Here is a 17,205-nt window from a genome sequence, read left to right as displayed (position 1 = left end):
ATTTCTCCCTCCTTCTTAGCCTTTGCCGACAGATTATCTAGCTACCCCAAACTCTTTCAGAACCACACAGTGGGTTAAGACTGGAGGAGAGATGGAAACATAAAGAGGGGAATAAGAGAGGGACCTCAATGCTCCCTTCAATGTTCCCTTCAATGCTCCCTTCAATGCCTCCTTCAATGCCCCATTCAATGCCCCCTTAGTCCCACCAGGGAGCCATGAAAAGAAGGGTTCAATAACTATGTTTCTCTGAGTTTTTTGTAATGCTCCGTTTGGCTATTAGACTACGTCATACATTAGTAATGGTAGCTTAATAATCCATAATGTACAATTAGACAGCAGTGTGAAACAACACAAACTCAACACAACCCTTTGTCTTCACTCATACTATATGATCCCATAGTGAACAAACACGATCCCCCTTGCTAACGGTACAGGTCCATCTCCACTCCCTCCCTTTTAACAGCAGCAGCTCAGACACCCCATCAGTCTGAAATGACCTGTGTTTTGGCACGATGGAAAGTGTCGCTGTCTAACTGATCTTCTGGCTGATTGGCCACAGTGTAACGACAGTCAGTCAGGCTGCCAGCAGCCTCCCTCACTAACAGCCCATACATCTCTCAGTGGCGCTGCAGTATTGATATTGTATAGGGTTGCAGATGCCTAGTTGGCTTTTAATGAAGGTTCAGATTGATCATGCATCAGTTGACCTCCTCTGGATCATTCTGATTGCTTGTTTCTCCCTGCAGAGCTTGGCTTGTAAATCTATATTGGGGAGCCTAGTGTAGTGCACATGCATGTGCACCACAGTCACACACACACATGTATCAACCACCAGTCAACACGACAAAGAGAAAATCAAGAAGCTAATAAAGGAAGACAACTTGAGAAAGGGAGACCAGATAATGATCCAGAAAAACATGTGTTCTGAATCCTATGAATAAGAGTGACCTTTCACCCCTCTCATGTTCTCTCATCACCACCAACCCCACCCACACCCCATAACCCCACCACTACCACCATCCCTACCCCAATGTCAAGGTGAGTCCTGGGGTGGGACCCCAGCATTTCTAATTAGGCATGCATTAGACCAATATCACAACCACACACAGCTGTCAGGACCCTGTGGCTATGCTCCTGACCCTGCTACATTCACTTGCCACCCTAGGGCCCACTGGAGAGAGAGAGAGAGAGAGAGAGAGAGAGAGAGAGAGAGAGAGAGAGAGGGGGGGGGGGGTGCAGCATACCCATCCAGCTACTCCACAGTTCTAGTACGATACACACAGACAGGATTACCTGTCACAAAACAAAATGTATGACACAATGCAAATATTAATCTTCTATTATTCTGATCTGGAAGAACAGACCGTATTATCAGTATGCTAAATGATAATAATATTCTGCAGTAATGGATGCAGTTACATAGTGCCATGAATTAATACATACAGAATGATTCCAATGAAGTCTTATTATTTTAGAAATATATTCCCCTCGTATCATTTATTTTAACACACTCTCTTCATTCCACTAAAAAGGAATTGAACGAGCATTGATGAAGATCACCAACCTTGTCTGTTAATTAACACAGTATCAAACAGTAGAGAGCAGCCCCATCCCCCTAATAAAGCTATCACCAGACCAATGGCCCTCTCCATTTCCTTAATTCCCTCTCCTCAGATGGGTGATTAAACAGGCACAGTACAGGATATACACCCAGCTATTCAAGCATGTGGAATTATAGAGGCCTATCACCTTTTACTGTGTATCATTAAGCAAAAGGTCAATTAGATTCATGAAGCAATTATCAGCAGACAAAAGAAGAATCACTAAAAACAGAGATCACCCAAAAAGAAATACTAGACACTCTTAAAACATTTGTGAGAAGAAAAGCACCAGGAATGGATGATTAATATTTTGGTAGCTCCCCTATTTACACAAATGACAACACATTATGTCACTCAATTCAGTGCTTCTTAGTTGTATGTATCAAACAGTTATTTCAGTTGTAGTATAACCAGGGAAATCTGGAGAGTCACCAGCTGATTGTAGACCCATAAGTTTAATAAATTGTACCAATAAAACAATAACAAAGCTCATAAACAACAGAATGGCCAAAGTATTACCAGACCTGATACATAAAATACATGACCAAAAGTATGTGGACATGTTTCCATTCCGCCACAAGAGCATTAGTGAGGTCGGGCACTGATGTTGGGTGATTTAGCCTGGCTTGCAGTCGGTGTTCCAATTCCTCCCAAAGGTGTTAGATAGGGTTGAGGTCAGGTCTCTGTGCAGGCCAGTCAAGTTCTTCCACACCGATCTCGACAAACCATTTCTGTATGGACCTTGCTTTGTGCACGGGTCATTGTCATGCTGAAACAGAAAATCGCCTACCTCAAACTGTTGCCACAAAGTTGGAAGCAAAGAATCGTCTAGAATGCCATTGTATGCTGTAGCGTTAAGATTTCCTTCACTGGAATTAAGGGGCCTAGCCAGGCATCCGCCAAACCCAGTTTTGTCCGTCGGACTGCCAGATGGAGGACAGATGATTGTTACGCGGTATGCGCTTCATCATTCAGCAGTCTCGTTCTGTGAGCTTGTGTGACCTACCATTTCGTGGCTGACTCCTAGACATTTCCAATTTACAATAGCAGTACTTACAGTTGACCAGGGAAGCTCTAGTACGGCAGAAAATTCACGAACTGACTTGTTGGAAAGGTGGCATCCTATGACGGTGCCATGTTGAGAGTCACTGAGCTCTTCAGTAAGGCCATTCTACTGCCAATGTTTGTCTATGGAGATTGCATGGCTATGTGCTCGATTTTATACACCTGTCAGCAACAGGTGTGGCTGAAATAGCCGAAACCAGCAATTTTAAGGGGAGTCCACATACTTTTGTATATATAGTGTATATGTTTTTTCACCCATCTACACACAAAACCCAAAAATGACAAAGTGAAATGTCTCTAGAATTATTTTTACAAATTAATTGAAAATTAGATACAGAAATATCAAATTTACATAAGAATTCACACCCCTGAGACAATACTTTGAAGAAGCACCTTTGGCAGTGTTTACAGCTGTGAATCTTTCTGGGTAAGTCTCTAAGAGCTTTCCACACCTGGATTGTGCAACATTTGCTGATTATTATTTTCAAAATTCTTCAAACTCTGTCAAATTGTTTGTTGATCATTGCAAGATAACCATTTGCCATAGATTTTCAAGAGAGTAGAGTAGGCCCCTTTCTTGCAGTCAAATTACCAAATCGCCCTCTAGTCGCCTCATTGGTGGAATGTTATTCATATTTGAATTAACATTATTTTTCAAACGCCTCAAATCCTTTTTTTCTATGTCAAATGGTTTTGTCATGTTTCAGTCTTCAGTGATGTATATAAAGTGTAATATTAGGATGCAAACTCAAAATTGAATACATTTATTGTGTATACTTTTGTTTCAAAGTAGATTTGTTTAAGACTACCAAGAAACATTATAGGTGACCCTGATCTATCTGCTTCATTAAAAGGGTTAATTTAAAACTGTAACTCGCCACTCAGGAACATTCACTGTCTTCTTGGTAAGCAACACCAGTGTAAATTGTGTTTTAGGTTATTGTCCTGCTTGAAAGGGAATTCATCTCCCAGTGTCTGGTGGAAAGCAGACTAAATCAGCTATTCCTCTAAGATTTTGTCTGTGCTTAGCTTCATTCCGTAAATTTTTTTTATCCTAAAACCCCCCCAATCCTTAACGATTACAAGCATACCTATAACATGATGCGGCCACCGCTATGCTTGAAAAGGTGGAGAGTGGTACACAGTAATGTGTTGTATTGGATTTGCCCCAAACATAATTCAGGACAAAAAGTTAATTGCTTTGACAATTTCTTTTTCAGTATTACTTTAGTGCCTTGTTGCAAACAGGATGCACATTTTTGAATATTGTTTATTCTGTACAGGCTTCCTTCATTTCACTCTGCCAATAACTGTAGGTTAGTAATTGTGGAGTAACTACATGTTGTTGATCCATCCTCAGTTTTCTCCTATCACAGCCATTAAACTCTGTAAACTGTTTTAAAATCACCTTTGGCCTTATGGTGAAATATCTGAGTGGTTTCCTTCCTCTCCGGCAACTGAGTTTAGAAGGACGCCTGTATCTTTGTAGTGACTGGGTGTATTGATACACCATGCTCAAAGGGAAAAAATCTATTTTTTTTATTTGTACCCCTCTCCCTAATAGGTGTCCTTCTTTGCGAGGCATTGGAAAACCTCCCTGATCTTTGTGGTTGAATCCGTGTTTGAAATTCACTGCTCGACTGAGGGACCTTACAGATTATTGTATGTGTAAGGTAAAGAGATGAGGTGGTCATTCAAAAATCATATTAAACACTATTAATGCACATGGAGTCCATGCAACAAATTATGTGACGTGACAAATGTTTACTCCTGAACTTATTTAGGCTTGCCATAGCAAAGTGGTTGAATGCGTATTGACTCAAGACATTTCAGCTTTTCATTTTTAATTCATTTGTAAATAATTCCACTTTGACATTATATGGTATTGTGTGTAGGCCAGTGACATAAAAAATGCAATTCATTCCATTTTAAATTCAGGCTGTCAAAACGTGGAAAAGGTCAAGAGGTGTGAATACTTTCTGAAGGCACTGTATGTTTTGCATTGTAATTGTCTTTTACATAAATGATATCTTAACAAAAAAATCAATCAAATGAACTTCATGGATGGACGTCCTCTGGTAGTGAACAGCATGTCATGCAGAGTGTGACTCCAACATTTGGAGAAGAATAAGCACTAAAACCAAAGGGGCAGTGGAGGAACCAATTCAGGCCACCAGAAAATAGGCCATAAATCCATAGTGTACGTAGGCACAGACACAGACATCTACTGCCTTTCTATAGGAAGAGATATGGACGCTTTATGTTTTACTATTCAATTAATGACCTCTATATTACTGCAAAGAGAGAATGTATAATCTTTTAGTTCAACGGAAAGCTCCTAAACTAAAGCTACTAGAGAGCACAGCAGCAAAGGTTTATTTGTTGCCACTTCATGATTCAAATAAAACCTATTAAAGCAATTATCAAAGCATCAGGAGAGTTGTGGATTGGAGAAAATCCTTTCGTGAGAATCCGGATGTTAGACACTTTCAGCAGCGTCCCTCAAGAAATGTGTATGTAAGATGAATGGTTATGCAACAGATACAGTACATAGATACAGTAAGAAGGTAAGAAGCTGCCTAGTGCCTACACACCCTACCCCCAAACACATATTCAAATCAACCACCTGCAAGCCCCCCTCCCACAGACTCTTCTGGTTCATGCTTCCCACCCAGCTGATGGGAGCTCAGAGATACAAACACAAAGAGATGGGATGAGCTGCTTCTCGTCTATCTGTCTGTCCCTATAATGCTCGACTGACAGGCTGGCAGGCTAGTACACTGAAGGATGCCTCTGTGTGTGGCCTGTACATTGGCACACACACAGTGGCTTTACTCTGGTGCCTTCCTGAGTGGGGGCACTGGGCCCAATGTTGACAAAGCTTGGTATGGTCTGCTATCAGCCAATTCTTTGTGCACCTAGTGTTAAAAATCAATTAGGCTGGCCTACAACAGACCACTATCATATTTGACTTTTAATCAAACGAAATTTCCCTTGACAGAGTGATGCTGATTGTAAAGAAATGCTCAACTTACCCAACTCTCCCCTGGGTCTAGAGTCAATGTTATGTATGAATGTATCAGGTATGTGATCAGTATTGGTAGCATCATGAAAATAACAGCTCAGCTTGTGGTATAAATCCTTGCGTTTTTTTTTAAATTTTTTTATTTTACCTTTATTTAACCAGGCAAGTCAGTTAAGAACAAATTCTTATTTTCAATGACGGCCTGGGAACAGTGGGTTAACTGCCTGTTCAGGGGCAGAACGACAGATCTTGCCAGCTCGGGGGTTTGAACTCGCAACCTTCCGGTTACTAGTCCAACGCTCTAACCACTAGGCTACCCTGCCGCCCCGTTGAGGGAATCCCAAACCACAGAGGGTTCTGCTGTTTCAGTCATTGACTTCTAACTCGACATCAATCCTGCGAGCTGTCACCCTCTGCCACCCCTGATCCTCTCTTTATTCAGGGTGAGTGACAGATAGACAGATGAATCCACTGGAGGGGTTGTGTGGTTGTTAAAACCAACGATCACTGCTTACTGAGACGACACAGTCAACCCCAATCCTACAGTATTCAATGCAGTCGCCTCTGGTATAACAATAGTAGATTATATATTTTTTGGGCTCACCTGTTTTGCGTGTTATTGATTGCAAACATATCAGTTGTTTGCAAAAAAATAATTGAGTTAATAAGCCGCTTACAAACATGGTCTCTTTTTTGCTTTCTCGAGTAAGGCAGCTCCAAAATGCAGGTGTTTCAGCCAAGCTCAGTGTTTTCTGTGGTGGTTGTGCCGTGATTGGCTCAGTGTTCTGTCACTCATGGGGACACTATGCCACCGCCAAGTCTAAGGGTAGAACTTTATGGAAGCCCCTTGGGTACTGCCATAATGAATAATTATTTGTGCCCCGCTCAAAACAACTGTAAACTAGAAACTGGGAAATATGACTTTAATGTGTTCAAGAAAACTGGGAACTCAGGAAAAAAATAAAAATAATATGTAATATGCCAGGGAGATATGTCTACTGTAGCTAAGAAAGTAATACTAAGTGTATGTTGTGTAGTAAGCTGTTAGTAGCCCATGTGCCTCACCCTAATAATTTGGTCTATTTTCCCCTCTTCATTTATTTTGCATACTGTTTTGACTTGGTGGTGCACATGTAGCCTACAACCTGTTTTAGAGAAATGTAATAATATAATTTTGCAAAAGCTTTCATTGTCTGCTTATATGCCCACTTTATTTATCCTATGGTTCTGACTTGATGTACAGGGAGAACACTGTAAGAACGGCCCATGTTCTGAACTCTGTCGCTGTACATTTCAAAAGTGCTGAATAAATCGTTATATTGACTACGTCCGTCCTGGCTCGCTCATTAATATCTTAATCGATATTACGGATTGCCTCTTATCTGCTTGTCGTCCCTTTATGCCATAGTTTGTACATCTCAATTGTCAGGAGAAACCACATTTACTTTAATAAACGAGTCAGACCTATTTTTTTAAGGCAGTAAATGAGACTAAATGAACTCTTTCACTGTTGGACAAGGCTCCACTGATAGCCAGGTGGTAAGGTGTTGGGACTGCTGTTGGGATAGTTTTATGCAGGCCCTAACAGTTTGTGAGCACCGTTTGTCACCGTTACAGTGCAATTAATGTATTGTTTAGTGTTGTGTTGTGTTGTGTAATGGCTTTGCTGGCATGCATCCCACATTTTTTGAGGTGTTTGCCCTACCAAGATCTTCCTGCTAAAATCATCACTGGGTATAACACAAAAGAAAAAAGCAGTGAAAACTGTTTGAGGTAAAATATCTAACTCTGAATAAAGTGATTTGAATGTGTGAGCTCAGTCTGGAACCGATAGACTATTCCCTATGGTAAAAGGCATTGGAGTTGTTGACAGTAGCTTGCTGTGCTGATACCTCCCCTGAGGTTGACAGCATCCATAGTGATATCATACTAATAAGAACTGATGCTATTTCTGCTCCATGATATGTGTAGGCAGCTAGGCAAAAGTCCAGTACAACATCAGATCAATGAAGATTCCATTCCACCCACTGACAAACTTATTATGTTCATATCAAAGATGTAAAACATACACACGCACAGAGGCACAAACATACTCATAGAAGTCAACCCCACAGTGGATAACAAGTCTTACCTTTGCTTCTCAAATGTTCTCTTGCAGTGTTCAGAGACCAAGGTCTGGAAGTAAACAAAGTCAAAAGAATATCTGGAATCAGAGACAACATATATAGAGGGCTACTAATAACCCATCAAAGTATTAGTTTTAGTTAGAGTAAGTGTCTTTGTCTCCCGGTTATGATGTCAAAGGGAGTGAATGTGCTATACTCTGTTCATGCTGCCTATTCCTGATCTGGGATGCTGTAGACCACATACAGCAGCCTCTGTCCATACTACATTCTGGCTCTTTTGGGTGGTTATGTGTTACTCCATTATGGCTCATCCCCAAAAGATGCCATACTCTGTTGAATACAAAAAACAATGTTTTAATTGAGAAGTAGGCATTGGTCTGACACCAAAAAAGAAAGGAAATTCATATGAGCACCACAACGCCTACTCCACTCATGCTCTACCAAGGTTTTCCAGTACACAGCAGTACTTCAAACAATGCGTATGCAGGTTGCTTAGGATTCAAACCTTCTCAAACAGCCAAATTCATACTCTTAGAGGAAGTGGCTCTGCCCAGGTGGAATATCAGACCAAGCCCATTCTACTGCAGGTTGAGGTGAATCACTCAGAGACTCTTAATTTTCTTTTGATCATGGCTCCCGAGAACCCCCTTATCCTAGGGTACCCTTGGCTAGTGCTACATTAGCCACTACTCTCCTGGTCCACGGGACACCTACTAAACTGGGGTAAGACCTGCCAGAGTAAATACCCACCTAGAGCATCGCCGCGCCCCCTTGCATCCTGTGAAGTCCAAGACTTCTCCGCTCTCCCTCCCCAATACTTCAACCTCCGGGAGTCCTTCAGTAAGAGAGCCCCCCGCCCTCCTCATCGTCCATATGACTGCACCATAGAACTCCTACCCGGCTCCACCCCTCCCCGGGGCTGTCTTTACTCCCTCCTGATCCCCGAAGCTGCAGTCATGGACAATTACATACCCCTGATGTCCACCGCCTTGGAGCAGGCCCAGGGGGCCCAATTCTTCACCAAACTGGACCTCCGCAACGCTTACAATCTGGTGAGAATCAAGGAGGGAGATGAATGGAAAACTGCCTATTATACCCCTAGTGACCACCATGAGTATTTAGTCATGCCATTCGGATTATCGAACTCACCGGCAGTCTTCCAAGCATTGGTCAATGACACTCTTAGGGATATGTTGAATCAGTTCATCTTTGTTTACCTCAACAACATCCTGATCTTCTCCAAGACCCTTCCTGAACACATCCTGCACGTCCGCCAAGTCCTAATTGAGAAGATTGAGAAGTGTGAGTGTCCCAAGTCTCTTTCCTGGGCCACATTATCTCTACCGCCGGCGTCCAATTTTTACAGACGTTTTATACAGAAATTTCACGGCCGGACCCATCCTCGTTCATCCTGATCCTACTCATCCCTTCATGGTAGAGGTGGATGCCTCGGACACTGGAACAGGGGCGGTCCTTTCACAGCGGAACGAGCGGAACGAGGGGGACAGGAGAATGCATCCAAGTGCCTTTCTTTGCAAGCGATTCACAACTTCACAAACACAACTACGATGTAGGCAACCGGGAGCTCTTGGCAGTCAAGTGGACCCTTGAGGGGTGGAGACACTGGTTAGAGGGGGCACCTCATCCTTTCGTGATCTAGACAGACCAAAAAAACTTGGTCTCCATTCATGAAGCCAGGAGGTTGAATGCTCACCAGGCTAGGTGGGCTCTGTTTTTTAACAGGTTCAACTTCACTCTAGTCTATCGCCCGGGATCCAATAATCAGAAAGCAGATGCCATGTCCCGCCAACATGATGACTCTAATGAGGAGAGGGAATCTGAGCCCATCATCCCCAGCCCCTCGCTTTGTGCCTCCCGTGTTATGGAGTATAGAGACCACGGTACGACAAGCCCAGACCTGAGAACCTGACTCCGGCGGGGGTCCCACTAACAGAGTTTATGTTCCGCGATCAGCCCGTTCTCGAGTGCTACAATGGGGACACTCCTCTAAATTAACTGGTCATCCAGGGGTTAATCGGACACTGGAGTTCCTGAGGCAGAAATTCTCGTAGCCCAACATGATTGAGGATGTGCGATCCACCTGTGGCCAAGCTAGTCCTCACGACAGCGACCGGCTGGGTTGCTCCAACCTCTGCCCATCCCCAGCCGGCACTGGTCCCACCTGTCCATAGAATTTATCACAGGGTTACTTCCATCCCAAGGGCTTACCACTAACCTGGTGGTCATGGATCAGTTCTTTCTCCAATGCAGCCCATTTCATTGCCTTACCCAAGTTGCCCTCAGCGAATTTGCAAATAAATTCATTAAAAATCCTACAATGTGATTTTCTGGAATTTTTTTTCTCATTTTGTCTGTCATAGTTGAAGTGTACCTATGATGCAAATTACAGGCCTCTCTCATCTTTTTAAGTGGGAGAACTTGCACAATTGGTGGCAGACTAAATACTTTTTTGCCCCACTGTATACAGTACCAGTCAAAAGTTTGGACACACCTACTCGTTCCAGGAATTTTCTTTATATTTAGAATATTCTATATTGTATAATAATAGTGAAGATATCAAAACTATGTCATCAGATGACCTGGCTTCCACAACCAACCTGACCTCAACCCAATTGAGAGGGTTTGGGATAAGTTGGACCGCAGAGTGAAGGAAAAGCAGCAAACAAGTGCTCGGCGTATGTGGGAACTCCTTCAAGACTGTTGGGAAAGCATTCCAGGTAATCAATGCAAATGGTGCCTACTTTGAAGAATCGAAAATCGAAAATATATTTTGATTTGTTTAACACTGTTTTGGTTTGTACATGATTCCATATGTGTTATTTCATAGTGTTGATGTTTTCACTATTACTCTACAATGTAGAAAATTGTAGAAATAAAGAAAAACCCTTGAATGAGTTGTAAGGGTTCTCGTCCTCCTCTTCTGAGGAGGAGTAGCGAGAAGGATCGGAGGACCAATGCGCAGTGTGGTAAGTGTCCATAATGTTTTTTAATAAAGACAATAGAACACTCGAACAAAAACAATAAACGATGGCGTGAATATACAAAACCGAAAACAGTACCGTGTGGACCAAACACTCACACGGAAAACAAACACCCACAACCCAAAAGTGAAACCCAGGATACCTAAGTATGATTCTCAATCAGGGACAACAATTGACAGCTGCCTCTTATTGAGAACCATACTAGGCCGAACTCAAAAACCAACATAGAAAAACAAACATAGACTGCCCACCCAACTCACCCCCTGACCATACTAAAACAAAGATATAATAACAGAACTAAGGTCAGAAGGTGACATGAGTAGGTGTGTTTTGACTGGTACTGTATATAAACTCAGCAAAAAAAGAAACGTCCTCTCACTGTCAACTGCGTTTATTTTCAGCAACATGTTGAAATATTTGCATGAACATAACAAGATTAAACAACTGAGACATAAACTGAACAAGTTCCACAGACGTGACTAACAGAAATGGAATAATGTGTTACCCCACTCTCTACCAAGGCACCTGCAAGTTCCCAGACATTTCTGGGGGGAATGGCCGTAGCCCTCACCCTCCGATCCAACAGGTCCCAGACGTGCTCAATGAGATTGAGATCCAGGCTCTTCACTAGCAATGGGAGAACACTGACATTCTTGTTTTGCAGGAAATCACGCAAAGATCGAGCAGTATGGCTGATGGCATTTTCATGCTGGAGGGTCATGTCAGGATGAGCCTGCAGGAAGGGTACCACATGAGAGAGGAGGATGTCTTCCCTGTAACGCAGTGTTGAGATTGTCTGCAATGACAACAAGCTCAGTCCGATAATGCTGTGACACACCGCCCCAGACTACGACGGACCCGTCACCTCCAAATCGATCCCGCTCCAGAGTACAGGCCTCGGTGTAATGCTCATTCCTTCAACGATAAGCGTGAATCCAACCATTACCCCGGTGAGACAAAACTGCGACTCATCAGTGAAGAGCACTTTTTGCCAGTCCTGTCTGGTCCAGCGACGGTGGGTTTGGGCCCATAGGCAACGTTGTTGCCGGTGATGTCTGGTGAGGACCTGCTTTTCAACAGGCCTACAATCCCTCAGTCCAGCCTCTCTCAGCCTATTGCGGACAGTCTGAGTGCTGATGGAGGGATTGTGCATTCCTGGTGTAACTCGGTCCCGCAGGTGTTGTTACACGTGGTCTGCCACTGCGAAGACGATCAGCTGTTCGTCCTGTCTCCCTGTAGCGCTTTCTTAGGCGTCTCACAGTAGTGCAATTTATTGACCTGGCCACATCTACAGTCCTCATGCCTCCTTGCAGCATGCCTAAGGCATGTTCACACAGGTGAGCAGGGACCCTGGGCATCTTTCTTTTGGTGCTTTTCAGAGTCAGTAGAAAGGCCTCTTTAGTGTCCTAAGTTTTCATAACTGTGACCTTAATTGCCTACCGTCTGTAAACTGTTAGTTCTACAGGTGCATGTTCATGAATTGTTTATGGTTCATTGAACAAGTATGGGAAATAGTGTTTAAACCCTTTACAATGAAGATCTGTGAAGTTGTTTGGATTTTGACTAATTATCTTTGAAAGACAGGGTCCTGAAAAAGGGGCGATTTTTGCTGACTTTATGTATTTTTTTAATAGCAAGACACTGTAAAGTAAATTTTTCCTCTGAATAGTATGAATTAGGCTGTTTGAGAAAGTTTGAATTCTTAGCAACCTGCATACACATTGTTTAAATTACAATATATCAACATAGTTACTGTAGTAGGTCAAAGCTGTGCAATTCTACACATTTTGCTATGCAGCTGAGAGAAAATGTTGCAGGTTTAAAGCTAATTGCTTGCGATTCTACATATTCTGCCGTAGAACTGAGAGCACATTTAGCAGTTTTAAAGCTTGTTTCCTGCAATTCTATGCATTTTACCATGGATAATGTGATATATTGCTAAAATTTTAAAATAAAATGAATACTGATTAAAAAAATTCCCTGACTGTCTGTCTAGCTTTTATTTTGGTGATTGTTAGTTCTCAAATATTATATTATACAAAAATATATGGTTCCAATATCTTTTCTTTGTACTTTATTTCTGGTTTAAGTCATTTAAGTTTACACTTAAGTTTACACTTAAATCATTTTAGCATCCCTAAAATGTATTTCCCGAAAAATGTATACAATGAAATGTAAATGTGTTTTTTTTACACATTTACTGCCAGGGATCAGCCATTATTGACTACGACCCATATAACAGTGGGCCCTAAAGCTTTTTGTAGGGAGCCAAGGAAACCAATTATTGCCTGTATCAGTGAAAGACACTACCTATAATGTGGACCAATAATTGTATAGCAATATAGCAATATAGATAAATCCACGATAATTGAGAATTTCAATAAGCATTTTGGTTCACCAACTAATTCTCAGAGTTCAGTGTGTCACATCGGAGGACCTGTTGTCCGGACCTCTGGCAGTCTCTATGGGGGTGCCACAGGGTTCAATTCTCGGGCCAACTCTTTTCTCTGTATACATCAATGATGTCGCTCTTGCTGCTGGTGATTCTCTGATCCACCACTACGCAGATGACACCATTCTGTATACTTCTGGCCCCTCTTTGGACACTGTGTTAACTAACCTCCAGATGAGCTTCAATGCCATACAACACTCCTTCCGTGGCCTCCAACAGGTCTTAAATGCAAGTAAAACTAAATTCATGCTCTTCAACCAATCGCTGCCCACCCTGCCCGCCCTTCCAGCATCACTACTTTGGACGGTTCTGACTTAGATTATGCGGACAACTACAAATACCTAGGTGTCTGGTTAGACTGTAAACTCTCCTTCCAGACTCAGATAAAGCATCTCCAATCCAAAATTAGATCTAGAATCAGCTTCCTATTTTCAACAAAGCATCCTTCACTCATGCTGCCAAACATACACTCGTAAAACTGACTATCCTACCGATCCTTGACTTCGGCGATGTCATTTATAAAATAGCTTCCAACACTCTACTCAGCAAATTGGATGCAGTCTATCACAGTGCCATCCGTTTTATCACCAAAGCCCCATGTACTACCCTACACTGTGACCTGCTCTCGTTGGCTGGCCCTCGCTTCATATTCGTCGCCAAACCCACTGGCTCCAGGTCATCTATAAGTCTTTGCTAGGTAAAGCCCCACCTTATCTCAGCTCACTGGTCACCATAGCAGCACCCACCCATAGCACGCGCTCCAGCAGATATATTTCACTGGTCACCCCCAAAGCCAATTCCTCCTTTGGCCGCCTTTCCTTCCAGTTCTCTGTTGCCAATGACCTGAACAAACAGCAAAAATCACTGAAGCTGGAGACTCATATCTCACTTACTCTACTTTAAGCACCAGCTGTCAGAGCAGCTCACAGATCACTGCACCTGTACATAGCCCATCTGTAAATAGCCCATCCAACTACCTCATCCCCATCCGGTAATTACTTTGTTTATTTTGCTCCTTTGCACCTTTGGGACGGAAGGGTAGCCTTTGGGGCGGCAGGGTAGCCTAGTGGTTAGAGCGTTGGACTAGTAACCAGAAGGTTGCAAGTTCAAATCCCCTAGCTGACAAGGTACAAATCTGTTGTTCTACCCCTGTTCCTAGGCCGTCATTGAAAATAAGAATTGGTTCTTAACTGACTTGCCTAGTTAAATAAAGGTAAAATAATAATAACAGAAACAGAATCTCTACTTGAGTTTATTGCACATCAATCACTCCAGTGTTTAATTGATATATTGTAATTATTTCGACACAATGGCCTATTTATTATCTTACCTCATTTGCGCACACTGTATATAGATTTTTTCTATTGAATTATTGACTGTATGTTTGTTTATTCCATGTGTAACTCTGTGTTGTTGTTTGTGTCGCACTGCTTTGCTTTATCTTGGCCAAGTCGCAGTTGTAAATGAGAACTTGATCTCAACTATACTACCTGGTTAAATAAAGGTTAAATAAAATTACAAATTAAAAACCACTCAACCATGCTGCCAAAACAACCTCTATCTCCATAAGAGTGGAGACTGAACACTGCACCAAACTTTCCATTCCGAACTCTGACCAACAGCTCTCAATAATTATGACTCAACAAACATGTAATTCTCTGTTCTAAGGAAAATAATACTGTTGTCCTAAAGTAGATAACGCTTTACGCTATTGAGCCACTGAGCAAGGGTAGCATTTTGGGAGTGTATGTGAGTTCCCGTGCGTGTGTTAGGGGGCGTTTGTTATTCTAAGAATACCACCTACTGTAGAGCACCCATGGAGTTCAATGCCAGGGCATGCCCGTGACCCGACCTCAGCTGCTCTCGGTCCCTGCCAGGTCTGCCAGCCACACTGGGGCATCAAAGGGAGGACAGGCAGAGCACCTGTGTCAGTCTGTCTATCTGAGGGACAAAAGGACAGAACGCTCTCAAGATTCTGTATGCCACCCTATTAATCCTTGAGCCGGGGGGGATGGCTGGGCTCACTTGGAGTGACGATTTCTCATAATGATTTTCATGAAGGTCTTTGTCCCTAGAGTTGAAGCATGTGTGATAGCAGTGCAGCAATGGCAGCTTTATCTGTCTTTTCACTCTTTCTGCCATGGCTGAAAAATGAGACATCATCACCCAAAGTGAGCCCGACGGCCCAAATTTGTGCGTCTGGCTCATTGACTATATGCTGTGGCCTCAAAGGCAGAGGTACACTATATCCACAAAAGTATGTGGACACCTGCTCATTGAACATCTCATTCCAATATGATGGGCATTAATATGGAGTTGGTCCCCCCTTTGCTACGATAACAACCTCCACTCTTCTGGGAAGGAACATTGCTGCGGGGACTTGCTTCCATTCAGCCACAAGCTTTATAGAGGTTGGATACTGATGTTGGGAGATTACGGCTGGCTCACAGTCGGCATTCCAATTCATCCCAAAGGTGTTCAATGAGGTTAAGGCCAGAGAGGCCAGAGGTCTGTGCAGGCCAGTCAAGGTCTTCCACACGGATCTTGTCAAACCATTTCTGTATGGACCTCGCTTTGTGCACAGGGGCATTGTCATGCCCGAACAGGAAAGAGCCTTCCCCAAACTGTTGCCACAAAGTTGGAAGCACAGAATCATCTAGAATGTCATTGTATGCTGTAGTGTTAAGATTTCCCTTCACTGGAACTAAGGGGCCTATCCCGAGCCATGAAAAACAGCCCCAGACCATTATTCCTCCACCACCAAAGTTTACAGTTGGCACTATGTATTGGGGCAGGTAGCAAGAACGTGTTTCAACTGCTCCAGAGTCCAATGCCGGTGAGCTTTACACCCCTCTTAAGCTTGCTCGGCCATGAAAACCCAATTCATGAAGCTCCCGACGAACAGGTATTGTGCTGACATTGCTTCCAGAGGCAGTTTGGAACTCGGTAGTGAGTGTTGCAACCGATGACAGGTGTTTTTTACGCGCAACGCACTTCAGCCCCGTTCTGTGAGCTTGTGTGGCCTACCACTTCGTGGCTGAGCCACTGTTGCTCCTAGACGTTTCCACTTCACAATAACACTTACGGTTGACAGCGGGGCAGCTCTAGCATGGCAGAAATTTGAGGAACTGACTAGTTGGAAAGATGGCATCCTATGATGGTGCCACTTTGAATGTCACTGAGCTCTTTAGTGAGGTCATTCTACTGCCAATGTTTGTCTATGGAGATTGCATGGTTGTGTGCTTGATTGTATACACCTGTCAGCAACGGGTGTGGCTGAAATAGCCAAATCCACTAATTTGAAGGGGTGTCCACATGCTTTTGTATACACAGTGCATTCAAAAAGTATTCAGACCCCTTCACTTTTTCCAAATTTTTGCAATGCTACAGCCTTAATCTAAAATGGACTTAAAAAATAATAATTCTCATCAATCTACACACAATACCCCATAATGTCAATGCAAAAACTGTTTTTTTAAATGTTTTGCTAAATAAATATCACATTTACATAAGTATTCAGATCTTTTACTCAGTACTTTGTTGAAGCACCTTTGGCAGCGATCACAGCCTTGTGTCTTCTTCGGTCTGATGCTGCAAGCTTGGCACACCTGTATTCTTCTCTGCAGATCCTCTCAAGCTCTGTCAGGTTGGATGGGGAGCTTCGCTGCACTGCTATTTTCAGGTCTCTCCAAAGATGTTCGATCGGGTTCAAGTCCGGGCTCTGGCAGGCCACTCAAGGACATTCAGAGACTTGTCCCAAAACCACACCTGCGTTCTCTTGGCTGTGTGCTTAGGGTCGTTGTCCTGTTGGAAGGTGAACATTCGCCCCAGTCTAAGGTTCTGAGTGCTCTGGAGCAGGTTTTCATGAAGGATCTCTCTGTACTTTACTCTGTTCATCTTTCCCTCAAACCTGACTAATCTCCCAGTCATTATG

This window comes from Oncorhynchus clarkii, chromosome 17, assembly GCF_045791955.1.
Source record: "Oncorhynchus clarkii lewisi isolate Uvic-CL-2024 chromosome 17, UVic_Ocla_1.0, whole genome shotgun sequence".
Classification (NCBI taxonomy): domain Eukaryota; kingdom Metazoa; phylum Chordata; class Actinopteri; order Salmoniformes; family Salmonidae; genus Oncorhynchus; species Oncorhynchus clarkii.
Note: the sequence above shows the minus strand (reverse complement) of the source record.